Genomic DNA, 17,064 nt, shown 5'->3' on the forward strand with positions numbered 1-17,064 from the left:
AAAAGTGTCTGTTTATTTATTTCAATTGGCTCTATTTAACATGTTTGTGCTTTACAAAGTAACTGGACATAGTGGATCTTTCCTAAAATTCCAGGAAGAGATCATCATGGCCCTTTTGTATCCAGAAGGTACTGTGGCCCAAACCCCCAACCCAGATGCAGTTAGCCAACTGCATGAGAGGAATTTTCCCAATGCCATTCCTGGTACACCAACCCAAAGGATACTCCAAAAAAGATGCGTCTGTAGCAGACACAGAATTAGGAGTGTCTCTCCCATCTTCACCAACCTGGTCTCTGCCTCAAGGACTGCTTCCACCGCTACCACAAACTAGTGCAGTATTAGTATTGGGTACAGCACAGCACAGTTCAAGGCACATATTTGTACAGGGTCACGAAAGATGCTAGGTAGTCAGGAAACCAACTATTGCATTTTGAGAGACCCTACAATCTGGTGAAGTTGAAACAAAAAAAAACCCATAAAAAATACAAAGTAAAAGTACAAAAAAATGAAAACATTTCAAAAACCAAAAAATAGTTGTAGGTTTTTTTTGTTGTCGAGTTACTCTTATACTGTTATGGTTTTACTGTTACTGTTTTATTGTTAACCACTGCTGTTTTCGTTGCAGGAATGCCATTCAGCTGCAGCACTGATGTGTTTATTCTGATAACAACAGGGTCTTGCTCTCAGAAGTGTGTGCAACGCTGTTGGATGAGATTTTTCATCCGCAGTTAAACAAAGACATGTAATGTGTACCCACCATTAGAAGTGGGTGGATGCAGGGCGGCACATTCTAATGGTGGGCATGCCACACACTTTTTCTGGCAGAGATTTCTTGTTATTTTCATTCAGCCCACAGGCTGCATAAAAAAAAGAACATAGCATATATACCCAACAAGGACCAGTGATATACTTGTACATCACTGGACTTAGTGGTTATACCATCCTGGTATTGTTTTTTTCAGCTGGTGATCGGCTTTCATGTAAAACCAATCCTAGTGGCTAATTAGCTGCAGGATTGCTTTTACAAGCAGCAGGAGAAGATGCCCCCCCCTCATTGTCTTCCACGGCCTTCTCAGGCAGTCTTGTGCCATCGGGGGAACCTGAGAATGCAACTGGTTTTTCTGCCAGCTGACCATAGAGCTGATTGGAGACTGGAATGGCGCCAATCCCATCTATAGTCTAAGAAATCGGAAACTACGAGCATTTCATCACTTCAGTTTTGCAGGATATAAACAGTGCCATTTGTAAATTGGGAAAGCATCTGGTCACACCAATCTTGGTGAGATCAGATGATGTTAGGGCAGGGGAGATATCTGGAGTCTAACAGACCCCAGATTTCTCAAAAAAATAATACCTGTCAATGCCTATTGCAGTCACAGGGGATATTTACAATCCCTGTGATAGCAATAAAAGTGATAAAAAAAAAATGAAAAGGACAGTATAAAAATAATTTAAAAAAAATCTAAATAACTAAAAAAAATGCACCCTTGTCCCCACACGCGTGCACACCTGCGTGCGCAAGCATTGACACTGATATGTAAACAGTAGTTGCACCATGCATGTGACCCATCGCCACAAATGTGCGATCGAGGGCAGTGATTCTAGCACTATACCTCCTCTGTATATCTAAAATGGTAGCTTGTAAATACTTTTAAAAATGTTGTCTATGGATATTAAAAATGTATGCAGTTTGTCGCCATTGCACGGGGCGTGTGCACTTTTAAAGCAAGTCATGTTTGGTATCTCTTTACTCGGCATACCATCATCTTTTATATTTTACCAAATAATTGGCCAATATATTGTGTTTTTGTACTATATGACACAAAAATTTCAGCACCCACCATTTTATTCACTAGGGTTTCTGCTTTAAAAAATATATAATATTTGGGGGTTAAAAGTAATTTCCTTGCAAAAAATACAGATTTTTTTCATGTGAACAAAAAGTGTCAGAAAAGGCTTGGTCTTCAGGTGGTTAGAAAAGTGAATGATGTATGGTATAAACTAATTCTAATTCTGGGCATAAAATGCCCCCTCAATGATTTGTTTTTGGAAATTAGACATCCCAAGCTATTTGTTGAGAGGCATGTTGAGTCAATTGAAGAATTAATTTTTTTACCACAAGTGTTTGGAAAATGACACAACATTATTGCTCACACATGCTATGGGTATGTGAGGAATTACTCCCAAAATACATTCTGCTACTTCTCATGAGCATGGGGATACCACATGTGAGAGACTTATTGGCAGTTTCCAATAATCCAATAAGCATCTTCAGGCTTTTAAAGGACTTTATTTCCTAATTACACTTTCTGACTACATATCACAGTTTTGAAAGCCCTGAAATGCCAGAATAGTATGACCCCCCCCCTCCAAATGACCCCTTTTTGGAAAGTAGACACCCCAAGGAATTTTGTAAGAAGCATGGTGAGTATTTTTTAGATCTCGTTTGTTGCCACAAGTTTTTGGCAAATGAAGAAAGAAAACAAACACATTTTTTCTTTTCCTTTTTTATTTTTCAAAACCTTGTGAGAAAAAATTAGACCTGAAACATACTCACTATGCCTCTTATTAAATTCCTTGGGGTGTCTACTTTCCAAAAAGGGGGGGGGGTGCTATTCTGGCATTTCAAATCCTCTGAAACTGTGATGGTAGTGAGGAAGTGAGATAAGGAAGTTACGCACCTTCAGGCTTTCAAAGTGGTCATTGGATTTCGGGTTCCTGTATGTGGCTAGGCTCCCAAAAAGTCTCACACAAGTGGTATCCCCATACCCGGTAGAAGTAGCAGAATGTATTTTGGAGTGTGATGCCACAGTGTGATGCCACATATACCCATGGCTTGTGTGAGCAATATATCATTTAAGTGACAACTTTGTGTAAAAAAAAAAAAAAAAAATTTTGTTTGTCATTATCCAAAAACTTGTGGAAATAAAAATAAATCTTCCATGGACTCAACATGCCTCTCAGAAGTTAGCTTAGGGTGTCTACTTTCTGAAAAGGGGTCATTTGGGGGTGTTTGTACTGCCCTGGCATTTTAGCACCTTACGAAATGATGTGATAGGCAGTCAGAAAGTAAAAGCTGTGTAAATTCCAGTATCTATACCAGCAATGGGCAAACTACGGCCCGCGGGCCGTATACGGCCCGGCGGACCTTTTAATCCAGCCCGCGGAGCGTGATAAAAAAAAAAACAGCCAGGGCAGGCAAACATTGGCTGTCAGGATGTGTGTAGGCGGGGCAGCGTGACGAACGTGAGGGGAGCTAGGCTCCTCTCACAGTCCGCCCTGAAGACCGGAACGGCGCGGGAACACGGCGAGAGGAACGCGTGGAGCAAAGGTAAGTAAATTGACACAGGGGGGACTTGGCTTACTACTTGGGGGGAATAGTACTATGGGGGATGAAATACTATATGAGGGATGAATTAATATGGGGGATGAATTAATATGGGGAATGAATTACTATAGGGGGGATGAATTACTATATGGGGGATGAATTACTTAGTTTAGTTTAGTTTTTTGGATATTTTGTTATGACAGAAATGAAAAAATATTGTTTTTTTCAAAATTTTTGGTCTTTTTTGTATAGCACCAGAAAAAAAACCCCAGAGGTGATCAAATACCACCAAAAGAAACCTCTATTTGTGTGGAAAAAAGGGCATAAATTTAATTAATGTACAGTATTGCATGACTGCGCAATTGTCAGATAAACTAGCGCAGCGCTATATAGCAAAAAATGGCTTAAATTGCAGTATCTATACCATAGTTTGTAGACGCTATAACTTTCACACAAAGCAATCAATATACACTTAGTGGAATTTTTTTTTTACCAAAGACATGTAGCAGAATACATTTTGGTATACAATTATGACTAACTTTGTGTTTTTTCAACATTTTTTATCTTTTTTTGTTCATAGTGCAAAAAATAAAAAGCACACAGGTGATCAAATACAGACAAAAGAAAGCTCTATTTGTGTGAAAAAAAGGACATAAATTTTGTTTGGGTACAGCATTGCATGACCATACAATTACCAGTTGAAATAGCGCAGTGCCAAATAGCAAAAAATGGCTTGGTCAGGAAGGGGGGTAAATCCTCTGGAGGGCAAGTGGTTAGGGTGCCTAGATCAAAGCACCTAGGCTTAATTAAAATAAACATTACATTGAACCTTAATACCTCATTCACTTCTATGCAGTCCAGTGTAGCCTGTTAATGCATGCGCATTAATGTGCATTATGTTGCATATTAATATGTATTGCATCATGGCAGCTAATTCATACAAATGGGCTGTCAGTGTACAATGGATCAGAAAATGTACCTGCATAATTTTTGCCAACACAGCAAACACAACGAACCACAATGGGCAGTAGTGCATTACTGTCCATTGTGGTGTGCTACAATGCAGGTGCATTGTAGGTAAATTGCTTTAGCGCATTGGGGTGACATACAAAATTAAAACATAGCAAAGTGGTAAATGCAACACATTTCCTAAAGCAAATGTGCCTAAAGCACATTTTTATAGACAAATAAAGACATGCTCATCTAAACTGTATTGATTCTTACTGCAACTTTTCTCTTAATAATCAGTAATTTACTGGATCTGAAAAAGTGCTATCTTATTGGGAACATCTAGAAATGTTAACTGTGCCTAAGGAGAGCCCTGAAAATTCTACTTTAAATCTTTTTTAAATTTCTCATGAAAAATAGCAAAACACGTCCTGCACCTTAGTCCTCAGAGCTGTATATCTGCAGTGTGAGATCATCTAAGGTACTGCTGCTACTGAATGACTTCTAAGAAAGTTGCAATGCAATGATCTCCCCTACATCCATTCCATGGGTCTTTGATTTCTGGACCACTCCGTCTGTTTCTTCAATAGTTTCACAACACTTGTCAGGTCACCAGTGATCAAGGGGTCAGCTTTGAAAGGAGAAATGAATGCCCTATTCCTTTACCAAGATGGCTGCTTCAACCTAAAGACACATTTTGGAACAAAGAATGTAAAGCCAGTAATGATCAATAGATAGCTGCCAGGAGCCTACAGTCAATACTAGCATTACGTCCTTTTGCTGCTTATCTGTTTTGGGGCACAGCCTCCGCAATTCAGGTATTTTTTACGCTGGAACTCATCTTAGTGGTGCTGTGCTGCTGTCAAAAACCTCAAGCACAGCGATCTGTGCAACTTATCAGATGACCGTTACATTTCTGTAGCAAATATTTCATAAATTCCTTGGAAAATCCAATGTGGGCAGGATACTGCACTTTATAAATAGGTAGCAAAAAATATGTATATACTGTATATTGTTTTATGCAACAGAGTTATCACCATTTGGGCTTTATCAAAATCATTGCTTAATGCCTTTAGAGGTTTTACTTTAAAGATATAACTGTAGTTTTCAACTCATGCATTGTGCTGTTGTTTTCACATAATGCACACACCTGCACAACAATCAGTAGTTTAGTCTATGTAGGTCATCAATAGTTGGGTTTGCATATGGAGGAAGTACTAAGTGGTTCTAAATTCAAATGTTCGGATCTTATCTTTTTCTATCCACCTGTGCCAGCAGCCAAAGAAATTGTTTAGTTGCGCAGAAGTATACATCTAAGAGACTCATATTTTTAATTTAGATGGTTTCATATCATTTATAGATAGCTGTTAATCTTAAGTCTTTAGTGTGGATGTGCGTAGGATGCTGTCTTTGTAATACTCACTTAACTCTAGTAGCTTAGGTGCCAGGGTTCTTCACTTGTCTTTTTCCACTACCAAGTGACTGCTAGAAAAAATAATACGTTCCTTCAAATGCTTTTGTCTCACCACATATACTAAAATGACAGAATATGTTGATTTGCAGATAAAAGATAAGCCAAGAAGAGAATGTCTTAGAAAAATGAAAACACATACTCAACATTTTAAATAAGAGGTTTACAAAATGATCTAGAGAGCATCTAGTATAGAATATATTCCCATTTTGCATCTACTCCCAAAAATGTTTTGAACTTCAGAACTAACATTAGTTCTGTTTTTTTTGGATATTTGAACAATTTTAGTTTTAGTTTATTACAAAGAAAACAAAACAAGCCATCTCCTAGGGGGCTGGAGTAACTTACATTATTAGGGCTCATTCATGCATACAGCTATACTGATGCCCCTACGAAAAGTGATCTGCATTGGATTGCTTTTCAGAGTGGCGATATGTCATCTCCTCACCGCCTGCTTTAACCCTCAAAATTTTGTCCTACTGCATTGCACATAATTGTAGGTCAATGGGGCTTGGCACCAATCACCTGATCATGGAGGTATCGCTTGCTGAATGTAACATGCTGTTTAATGTTTTCTGCAGCTGTGAAGTAAAGGATACAGCTCAGGGTAAAGCCCTGAGTGGTTGCATTTCTGTTGGTGTTTGATGTGGCAATCAAACTGCTTTTACAGCCCCCCTGGTCACCTATGTAAACGAGTCTTTAAATAAAAAATCATTTTGAAGCAGTTCAAGCAGAGAAATCTCACCCATTGAGTTCCTCAGAGAACTCTCCTGCTTCAACTAAAAACTGAAATATGTTTGTTTTAACCTACAATAAAAAAGACTATCTTTGTTTGCATACCTTCTTTAGTGCTTTTACTTAGTCTTAGAAATTTATATTTTTAGTGTGCCTTTAATAAGTGTGCTTGATGTAAGGTCTGGTTCACACTAGTGCACCGTTGGGCACGGCAGTTCATTCATTTGAATGGGCGCTGTGCTGAGTGAACTGCACAAAAAAGTTGCATGCACATTTTTAAAAATGCAGCTGCAGGGAAACCACATGTTCTTTTAGACTATGCAGTTTCCCTGCGGTTCCCGCACCCACGATCACGCTGCAGGCTGAGATGCATGGGGGTGCCAGTCAGAATTAATGGCAGTCCCAAACTTCTCTCAAGAGCAGCGTAGTTCAGCTGCAGGTGGTTGCTGTGCAAGAACTTATGTGATTCCCGCAACCAGAATGCACAGTGCAGGCTAGTGTGAACCTAGCCTCCTTGATTTCCTACTTCTTGAACACCATCATAGTCTACTACCGTATGGTACCGCAGAGTGAGTATAAATTATAATGTTTTACAATGCCTGTACCAAACAGGACATTTATTTACAGTGGACTTTGATCCTGATCTGCTTTAGTGTGAATTGAGGTTACATGTTGAGAAGTGGACACAAACATCTAATCATGTACATAAGAATAAAAAAAAAACACAGAGCTTCCCTTGAACATGACTGGATGATTGAAACAAACACTGTTTCCTTCACTGATTTTTTCCTGATTAGTGAAAAAAGTTATTTACTTTTTATAATTAAGATATAATCATCTGTTCGTTTGTATACAGCAGTGTGTACTATGACATGCTATAAACTGTTCTACCTGTCTTTATCCTTTCATTTTTTTAATTGATCACTAATTGGGAATATTCAGTAACACAGGAATCACATGTAAATGTGATTTGTTGATTGGTACCAATCAGATTTCTAAAATAAGCATTATTAGAAATCTGGGGCCCTGGGATGATTTAGCACATCATTCATTAAATGCAAGTGGTAGACAAAATATACTGACTTTAGCTTGCCTTTATTATTACTAATGTTGAAATGGCCACATTCACCAAACTTTTTATTTCAACCCCTTTCAACCAATATGCTGTTTACCAAACTGATCAATGGAACCTCCAACCAATACATTTTTAGGCAGGTTTAAAGATATACATGTTTATAAGTTCAGTAAATAAACCTTATCAGTTTTGCTAGTCAACAATGCATTCAGTAATTTCACAGATTTGATAGCTCTATTGCTGGTAGGTTGTGTTGTTTTGTTTGGTAGTATTTGTGATCAAAAGATGGCTGCAAGTGGATTAAAGTAGTGAAACTTCTTCTTGTAGGAAAAGGTTGTTGGCAGATATAATGGAGATTATACAATCACTTTGCATTGTATATAGTCATCTTCAGCATTGGTCACTAGTAACAAAATTGCAAAACTGATTAACCCACAGTTAACATTAAGCTTCAAAACAATATTTCATGATTTTTCCAGGAAGAATGGTTTTGAGAACAATTTGTTAATAAAAGAAAAGTAATATTATAAAATTAATTTCAGCTGAACATGCATAGTTTAATATATTTGATAATATAATTCTATCACATGATATGTTAATGTGATGGAACATTTCGCATTTAAATTGCTCACAAGTTATGAAATTATAAAGCAAATAGGCCTTGCACTTGGGTGTAATTGACTGTAGAAAGGATTTTATTTTATTGAATGTTAGTACAGTATATTGTCTTTGAATCCGTTTTTCTATAAACCACTTTATATACTGCCATTTCTAAAGCAGCATTTGTTTAATAAAACTTAAAAATTGATGCTAATTGCAAATATGCTTTGCGCTATTTGCCAAGAAAATGAGATGGCACTGTAACACAGGACATTTAACTTAAATTTTCAAAGTATTTAAGACTTGAACAAAATTCCAGCAAAGCTGATGTTAGGTTTCTCATAATGAATTAATTCGCTGATTGCAAATGGCTCAGCAAAAATATTCAGAGAGGGATTTTAAATAAATCTTCAACATTTCCCTGTTAATCAAATTAGAAGGAATGAGTGCTACATAAAGTGCAATTGCACACACCTTTATTCAAACAAACTTTTGTTTTACAAGTTTGCATGAATGCAGAATTGAACAGTGGCAATTTATTCTTCCTGTGATGTGAAGTCATAGTATTTCAGGCTACTAACAGACAGATATTTAAAGTGATTATTTTGCTAAACATAAAAAAAGCTGTTACAGGCTTTGCTGACACTTCCAAATAATGTTGGAGTTTGCTGTTGCCTACCACGTCCTACTAGCAAATAGAAATCTGTAGGACCTACTGTATGAAAGGGTGGGCGAGTTTCAGGAAGTGATCTCTCAAAGCAGCCTGGCATTCGGCCATTTCTGCTGGCTTTCAGAGGCTACTACATGTATGGACAGATATCACCTAAAGTGTATGTCAGGCTGATTTTTCTTTTTATTGGGATGGAGTGGGGAAGAATTAGAACCCCAGGTTTTTGCTGCTATTCTATTTTAGTGAGATTTACCCATACTTCATGCCAGTGGTATATTTAGGTTTTGTGCTGTCCTAGGCAACACAAAAATCGTCTGCCCCCACAGACACGACCAACACCCCCCCTTCCCCCTCCCACGGAGAGAACCTGACATTGACCAACAACACCCCTGCCCCCCACCTGAGAGAACTACTGAGAGGACTATCCCCTCCAGCGATAGAGAGAAAGACACCCATCTTCACAGCTCTGGACATCCCCAGGAACGAGAGTCAGGCTCTACATACACAATCAAGCAGCCCGCAGCCTCTCTCGGATTCCACCTGGTTACCATGGTGTGCGTGTCCCTTCTTCCATCCCTTCTTCTGGGGGGATGTGCTGCCCCCCTGAAAAATACAACCCTAGGCAAATGCCTTGTTTGCCTTGTGATATATATGCCCCTGCTTCCCGCCCTGCTTTCAACTGTTTCACCATACAGGAAAATATGTCAAGTCAGCACACAATACCATTCTCTGACCTTCACCAACATGTGGAATGCCACGAGGCAGCAGGAGGCAAGGTGGAATTTGAATGCTGGCTATAAGAAGGAGGAAATGTTTGATGGATGCCTTAAGGGGACATTTCATTCCTCTCTGACAGAAGGGGAAAAATCTGGAACATCTACTGCCACCATCCTAGACGGATGCCCCTCTCCAAATGTCCCATTTTGAGTAGTTGATGCAAATAAACTCTTTGTTGCATTATCTGATGGTGGCTGTATCCCCATCACTGTAGACATAGCTGCAGGAGAGATCTTGTCATCCTATTTCACTACTAAAAAGTCAAAGCCATGTGACCTCTTGCTATTCAAAAGGATTGCCTATGTAATGTATTTAGCCATTTTAATTATAACTCTCGTTGAGACAGTTTTTTCATACTCAATAATATATAAAACTTTTGACATGTTAAGTAGCTGCAATTGTTTATCATGCCTACAACAATACAAGGTAAAGCATAAAGGACATTTTTTTAGATAAACGTGTTTTCTAAATAACACATGCTGCATAACTCTACTGTCTTCTCACTATTGTACAACAATAGTACAACATAAATATATCCAAACTGATAAACAGTAAGCACTTAAAAGTTATTTATTGTGTCATGATAATTGAAATCACGCTCAAATACTCCTGAAATATGATTGATATTATTAAGTGCTATCATTATTCTCATTCCAAGCAGTCATGGAAAAAAAAAGTCATCCAAGGGAATTTTAATTTAACTCATGCTCAGCTATATTGAGTAAAATTACCCCGAACATAAATAATACTCCAGATATCTGAAGAGAAAATTGAAAAGTCAGCTGTCCTCTCCAAAGGGCACCCTATAGCACATTTTGCTCAGCAGACGTTCTTGTCATTTCCAGCTGTGTTGGCTTTATAATGGACACTCTACTTATTAAGTGTGACGGACACTGCATGCCAGGGTATTTGATGTCATCTAAAGTGACAGGCTTTTTGTCATAATATATCTCTTTTGTTTCTAGCCAAGAAGAAAATGAATAAGAAAATAATGGCCAAGATTGTAAACAATCGTATCTGGCTAAAAAAAATGGATCTGTTTTTTATTCTCTGTTGCCTAAGTGCTCCATAACTAAATACTAAAGTTCTATCCGCCATCCCATTTTACAGATAAATAGTTATTTAGTAATGTATATGCGCTAGCGGAGTGTTAAATGGTTTGTTGAAACCTATTAGGGTACACAAGATGATAAACATAAATTATAGCTAATATACTGCACCAGTGATTTTTAAACATAAAAATTACTGACTCTGTAAAAACACACTTGAGTCACCGTAGCAGCATAATAGCACTAATCCCTGTTTATCCAAGCGTGTATTTTTCAAAAACAACACAAACCTCTAATAAATGGTTTGGCTTCACCTTGACAACTTACGCGGGTTATTGCCTTGTTCATGCCTGGATAACCATGTGTTATGACTTAAATGTTCCTTAATATCAATTTATAGCTTAAAGAAAAAACCTGAATAACACAGTGTACATATGGTTTAATTTATTACTGCAAAACAATCGTTTTGGATTGAAGATATTTTCTCTTGATGTGTCTCGTAGAAATTCTGTTCAGTAGAATTCTCAGTAAAGCAGATTTTTTATGTAACAATAAATGAAACCAGTGCGGCTAATTGCTGTAAAGATTTCCAGAAGATGGATCTATTTGGTTTATTTTTCAATCAAGAGATTTCTTTAATACTGCTTTTATTTCTGAATTTTCATTCCTCCAATTTGATTTTACAGTAGCTGGGGGAATTTATCAAAGTCGTTCCCAGGTTTGCATCAGCATTAAACTTACTTTAGTTTTTCACAGCAAATATTTTTACAACATGCAATATTGTCGTTGCAGTTATTATTCCTATGGATCTTCAAATCTCAATGAAAAGCTTCAGCACATATTAATAAACTGACTTTACTTGAGAACAAGTAGAAAATGTAACTCATGTGAACTGTAGGAAATATCAGTTAAGGGAAAATAGCGTGAGGGTTTCGGAGTTCAACAGACACTTTTACAGTGCATCCATTTTAGCTGTATTTTTTTTGGTTCCTGAAAATAACTGGGTAAACCCCTGAAATGACAGCGCTTATTTTCACTTCAAAGGGAGTTTATATACTTTTTCAATAAATGTATTCTGATGTTACCCCACTTGTTAGCCAGCAGCTGTTGTAAAACAGCTCCTGTAATGCACTTTGCTTCAACTTATTTATTTAATTCAGATACTTACAGTCATGGCCGAAATTGTTGGCACCCTTGATATTTCTCCAGGAAATCATGTATTTCTCACGAAACGTATTGCATTAACACATGTTTTGCTATACACATGTTTATTCCCTTTGTGTGTATTGGGACAAAACAAAAAAAGGGAGGAAAGAAAGCAAATTCGACATAATGTCACACAAACCTCCAAAAATGGGCTGGACAAAAGTATTGGCACCCTTTCACAACTGCGGATAAATAAGAATGTTACAAGCATGTGATGCTCCTGTAAACTCACCTGGGGCAAGTAACAGGTGTGGGCAATATAGAAATCACACCTGAAAGCAGATAAAAAGGAGAGACGTTCACTTAACCTTTGCATTGTGTGTCTGTCTGTGCCACACTAAGCATGGACAACAGAAAGAGGAGACGAGAACTGTCTGAGGACCTGAGAACCAAAATTGTGGCAAAATATCAACAATCTCAAGGTTACAAGTCCATCTCCAGAGAACTAGATTTGCCTTTGTCCACAGTGCGCAACATTATCAAGAAGTTTGCAACCCATGGCACTGTAGCTAATCTCCCTGGTCGTGGACGGATGAGGAAAATTGATGAAAGATTGCAACGCAGAATAGTCCGGATGGTGGATAAGCAGCCCCAAACATGTTCCAAAGACATTCAAGCTGTCCTGCAGGCTCAGGGAGCATCAGTGTCAGCGCGAACTATCCGTCGACATTTAAATGAAATGAAACGCTATGGCAGGAGACCCAGGAGGACCCCACTGCTGACACAGAGACATAAAAAAGCAAGACTACAGTTTGCCAAAATGTACTTGAGTAAGCCAAAAGCCTTCTGGGAAAACGTCTTGTGGACAGATGAGACCAAGATAGAGCTTTTCGGTAAAGCACATCATTCTACTGTTTACCGAAAACGGAATGAGGCCTACAAAGAACAAAACACAGTACCTACGGTAAAATATGGTGGAGGTTCAATGATGTTTTGGGGTTGTTTTGCTGCCTCTGGCACTGGGTGCCTTGACTGTGTGCAAGGCATCATGAAATCTGAGGATTACCAAAGGATTTTGGGTCGCACTGTAGGGCCCAGTGTCAGAAAGCTGGGTTTGCGTCCAAGATCCTGGGTCTTCCAGCAGGACAATGACCCCAAACATACGTCAAAAAGCACTCAGAAATGGATGGCAAAGAAGCGCTGGAGAGTTCTGAAGTGGCCAGCAATGAGCCCAGATCTAAATCCCATTGAACACCTGTGGAGAGATCTTAAAATTGCTGTTGGGAAAAGGTGTCCTTCCAATAAGAGAGACCTGGAGCTGTTTGCAAAGGAAGAGTGGTCCAAAATTCCGGGTGAGAGGTGTCAGAAGCTTATTGATGGTTATAGGAAGCGACTGATTTCAGTTATGTTTTCCAAAGGGTGTGCAACCAAATATTAAGTTAAGGGTGCCAATACTTTTGTCCAGCCCATTTTTGGGGTTTTGTGTGACATTATGTCATATTTGCTTTTCTGCCTCTGTTTTATATTTGTTCCAATACATACAAAGGGAATAAACATGTGTATAGCAAAACATGTGTTAATGCAATACCTTTTTTGTGTGAAATACTTGATTTTCAGGAAAAATATCAAGGGTGCCAACAATTTCGGCCATGACTGTATATAAAGCTGTCAATTTACACAGCACTTTACAATGTACACTCACATCAGTCCCTAACCTCAAGGTGTGTACAATCTAAGGTCTCTAACTCACATTCATACATACACATACATACTAGGGCCAATTTAGACATGAACCAATTAACCTACCAGCATGTCTTTGGAGTGTGGGAGGAAGCCGGAGTACCCACACAGACACAGGGAGAACATGCAAACTCCAGGCAGGTGGTGCTGTGGTTGGGATTTGAACCATTGATCCTTATAGTGGCAGGCAAAAGTGCTAAGCATTTAGCCACTGTGCTGCCCAACTTACCCCTATTACTGGTCTCCTTTCTCTTTGGCAGCAATTTTAGCACAGGACAAGATTTTCAATGCTTACCATGTAGTGCATCTGTTAAAACAACAAATTAGCTAAGAATAGCATTCCCTGCTCTTGGCAGCATGCAAGCCAGCCACACTTTGAGGTAGACTTATGCAGGCCAAACATGGGTCGAATTCCGAATGAATTTTCTTTAGAAAATCAGACATTTCATGCATGTTGTAATTCGATGGTGCCACCATTGATTTCAAAATTCAACCAACCAAGCCTTCAATTTCTCCTCATGTTGCTAGAGAAAAGATTTTTTGTGGCCAAGAACTTTCTTTTCTTTCCAGGTCACAGCTTTATATTTCTTGAACGATTTTCCCACCATTGATTTGAAATTTGTTTGTTTTTCAAAAAATTTCCAACATGCCCAATCACTCAAATTAGATGGTCACATGAATATCATCCATTTCTGTGACCCACTAATGGTGCAAAATTTGAGCAAAAATTCTTAGAAAAGATTTTCGAAAGACAATTCTTTTGGAATTCGACCCATGTGTGGCCGGCTTAACTGAAAGTGATGCACTCAGAATTTGGTGCAGATGTGCATAGTAGCTAATGAGCTTTCAACTTCAGATTGTTGCATCTGATTTTGCATCTGATTTTGCACTTTCCAGTTTTAATAAATAACTCCCTTGTGTTGCTGCTTGCTCTAATTCCTGGCTGGCATTAACAACTGGGATCCCTCTGATGATTGGAAACCAGAGTGGTTTTCAAACATCATGAAACTAGCAATCAGAGGCAGCAGTGTCTTAGATGATCTCACACTGCATCCTTGTGTAGGCAATCTCATTGATGTCCTATGTTAACTGAGATGCAGTGGCTGCACTGGCACAGCCGCTGCATCCCAATTTGACATCCTGCACCCAAAGGGCAGTCAAATTGAGGGCAGCAGCGGTGTTCATTCACCAGCTGCTTCCCAATTGCCAAGAATTGAACTTCCTGCACAGTGATCCATGAAGTATCTGTGCATCGCCCATGCAGGCAAACACAACCCTCGCATAGGTGTATGCTTAAGTACACACCTATGTGAATGAGGCCTAAATCTTCACCTTTTGGATTCAGATTAATCTTAATTCCTACTGGTGTCTCTAGATATTGTCAGATACTGTGTTGATTGTAAACATTAACACTTCCATTTTTGCTTAAAGCTGAACTCCATCCAAACAGCCAAACCTAGGTAAAATGCATATATAAGAGCTGCATTACCACAGTAAGTGCTGTATTGTGCTACATTATTACGATGAATTGCATTGTGGTTGGCTACCTAGCTTTTACTACTCCACTGTTCACTATTCTGCATTGTAATATAGTATATAACTTTGAATTGCTCATCTTTTGATACATCAACAACCTCTCCCACCTTGCTGCTTTATCTTTTTTGTATTTTAATTGGGTTTTTCTTCATTTTATTTCATGTTTTGGGGGTCAGTGTCTTAGGGTTGGTGTTTGGACTTTAGTGTTTAGGTTTTATTTTATTGAGAGAGGTATGTTTATTCCAGTATAACTTTGCAAGTGTTTTTTTTATTTTTTTTCAGAGTCAGCAGCATGAACTTGTTTTTGAAAAATAGGCAAAGCTGCCCTTTGATTGGAGCCCATCACCATATACTAGTGCTCACAGTTTAGTGCACCAAATCATCATATTGTTAAAGTATATGTAAACACTTGCCTTGTAAAACAACCCATTCAGTTTAAAATAGAAATGAAAGGCAAAACGTTTGTGTATAGATATAAAAAAATATTATAAATACCGTGTTTTCCCTGTTTTAGAAGTGAGCACATACCCTCTAAGCTCCTTATGCAGCTGGGGATAGATAGCTGGGAGAGGAGAAACAGTAATACACTGATCTTCCCAGTGAAAGGCTGAGCAGGGGGTGTTTCAGGTCAAGTCTGATCATTGAAGGAAAGCACACTGTATTCCCAGCATAGCTAGAGAACTGACCATGGTGTGTTCTATTGCTTAGTGTGGCCAGTTTTTAATAGGAAAGCAGAGGGACTAGCAGGAACACCAGGGATTTCACACAAAAAAAGCAATACAAAGAGAACAGAATACTTTCCCACTCAAGTAAATGGTGCAGCAGGCTCATATCAGGAATATGAAATGTTGGGTTTACATACTCTTTCAGTGCACCTAAGCACCAGCTCTTTGAGACCCAAATGGAAGGACTGAAGATCTTCACACACAGGTAGCAGGGGGTGAGCAGATTCTGCGTCTGCAGAACAAAGCAGTAGTGGGACACATATTTGAGTATCAAGGTTTGTCTGCTTTTTCTTACTGGCAGTGGTCAGGATATATAGTTTGAACATGCAGAGGAGGTCATAGATTGGCTAGAAAGCTTTCCTCATCCTCCAGCTCCTCCCAGGTGCAAAGCATTACCAGCACCTCTCTACTCTGCCTGCAGCTTATCAAGTGTGGTAAATGTATATGTTATTTGGGGACCACATGTATCAGGAGATCAGGACACCTGATTCTTCACCACAAAGCTCAGTGGGAGTTGCACATAAATGATACTGGTTGGCAGCAAACAGTCCACACTCCTCTTCCTACTTGCGCATCCCTGTCCACCTCCCATCTACTACACAGGAATCTCTATCTGCATCCACTGTAGCATCTGAAGCCTCCAGTGTTAAGGATGGAAGTCTTTCAAGGAGTTTGAAAGGTTCATTTTAGGACACATAAGGCAGGGAATAGGATAAGCATGGGGCCACACAGAGTAGGGCCAAGCATAGGCTTAACCCTACCATAGATTTCATAACCATAACTTGATATTTTGTGCAGACTCCTTGATCAGGCAATTGTCTCTTCCCCTGTTGCTCAAGTGTAAAAATAAATTGTCACCCACTCACCCTTATGGCCAGAGTCTTTATGTCAGCTTAGCAAAATTGCTTGCTGAAAAGCTGCTCCCATTCCAGCTAGTGGCATCTGTCCCCTTCTGCTATTTTCTGGCCTGTGCTGCACCACAGTGGCAGGCATCACATTTTATCTAACTTTTTTAATGTAAAATAAATACACTCTAATGTAAATTATTGGATAATAGACTGTCTCTCCTGTTCAAAATGTGGCCTACTGTACTGCCTAAATACGGTCTATAGTGTCAGTACAATATTTCTTTCTTATGTGATTTAGCAAATGCAGTCTAAAACATAGTGTTTAAATACTGATTATGGAGTCTGTACAACATTACATTGTTTTATTAGTGAAAAATATACACAATATTGTGGATTTTGGCCAAAAAAACTGTAAG

The sequence above is a fragment of the Staurois parvus genome, unplaced genomic scaffold (genome assembly GCF_062004578.1).
Source record: "Staurois parvus isolate SC_StPar_1 unplaced genomic scaffold, SC_StPar_1.0 ptg000021l, whole genome shotgun sequence".
Classification (NCBI taxonomy): Eukaryota; Metazoa; Chordata; class Amphibia; order Anura; family Ranidae; genus Staurois; species Staurois parvus.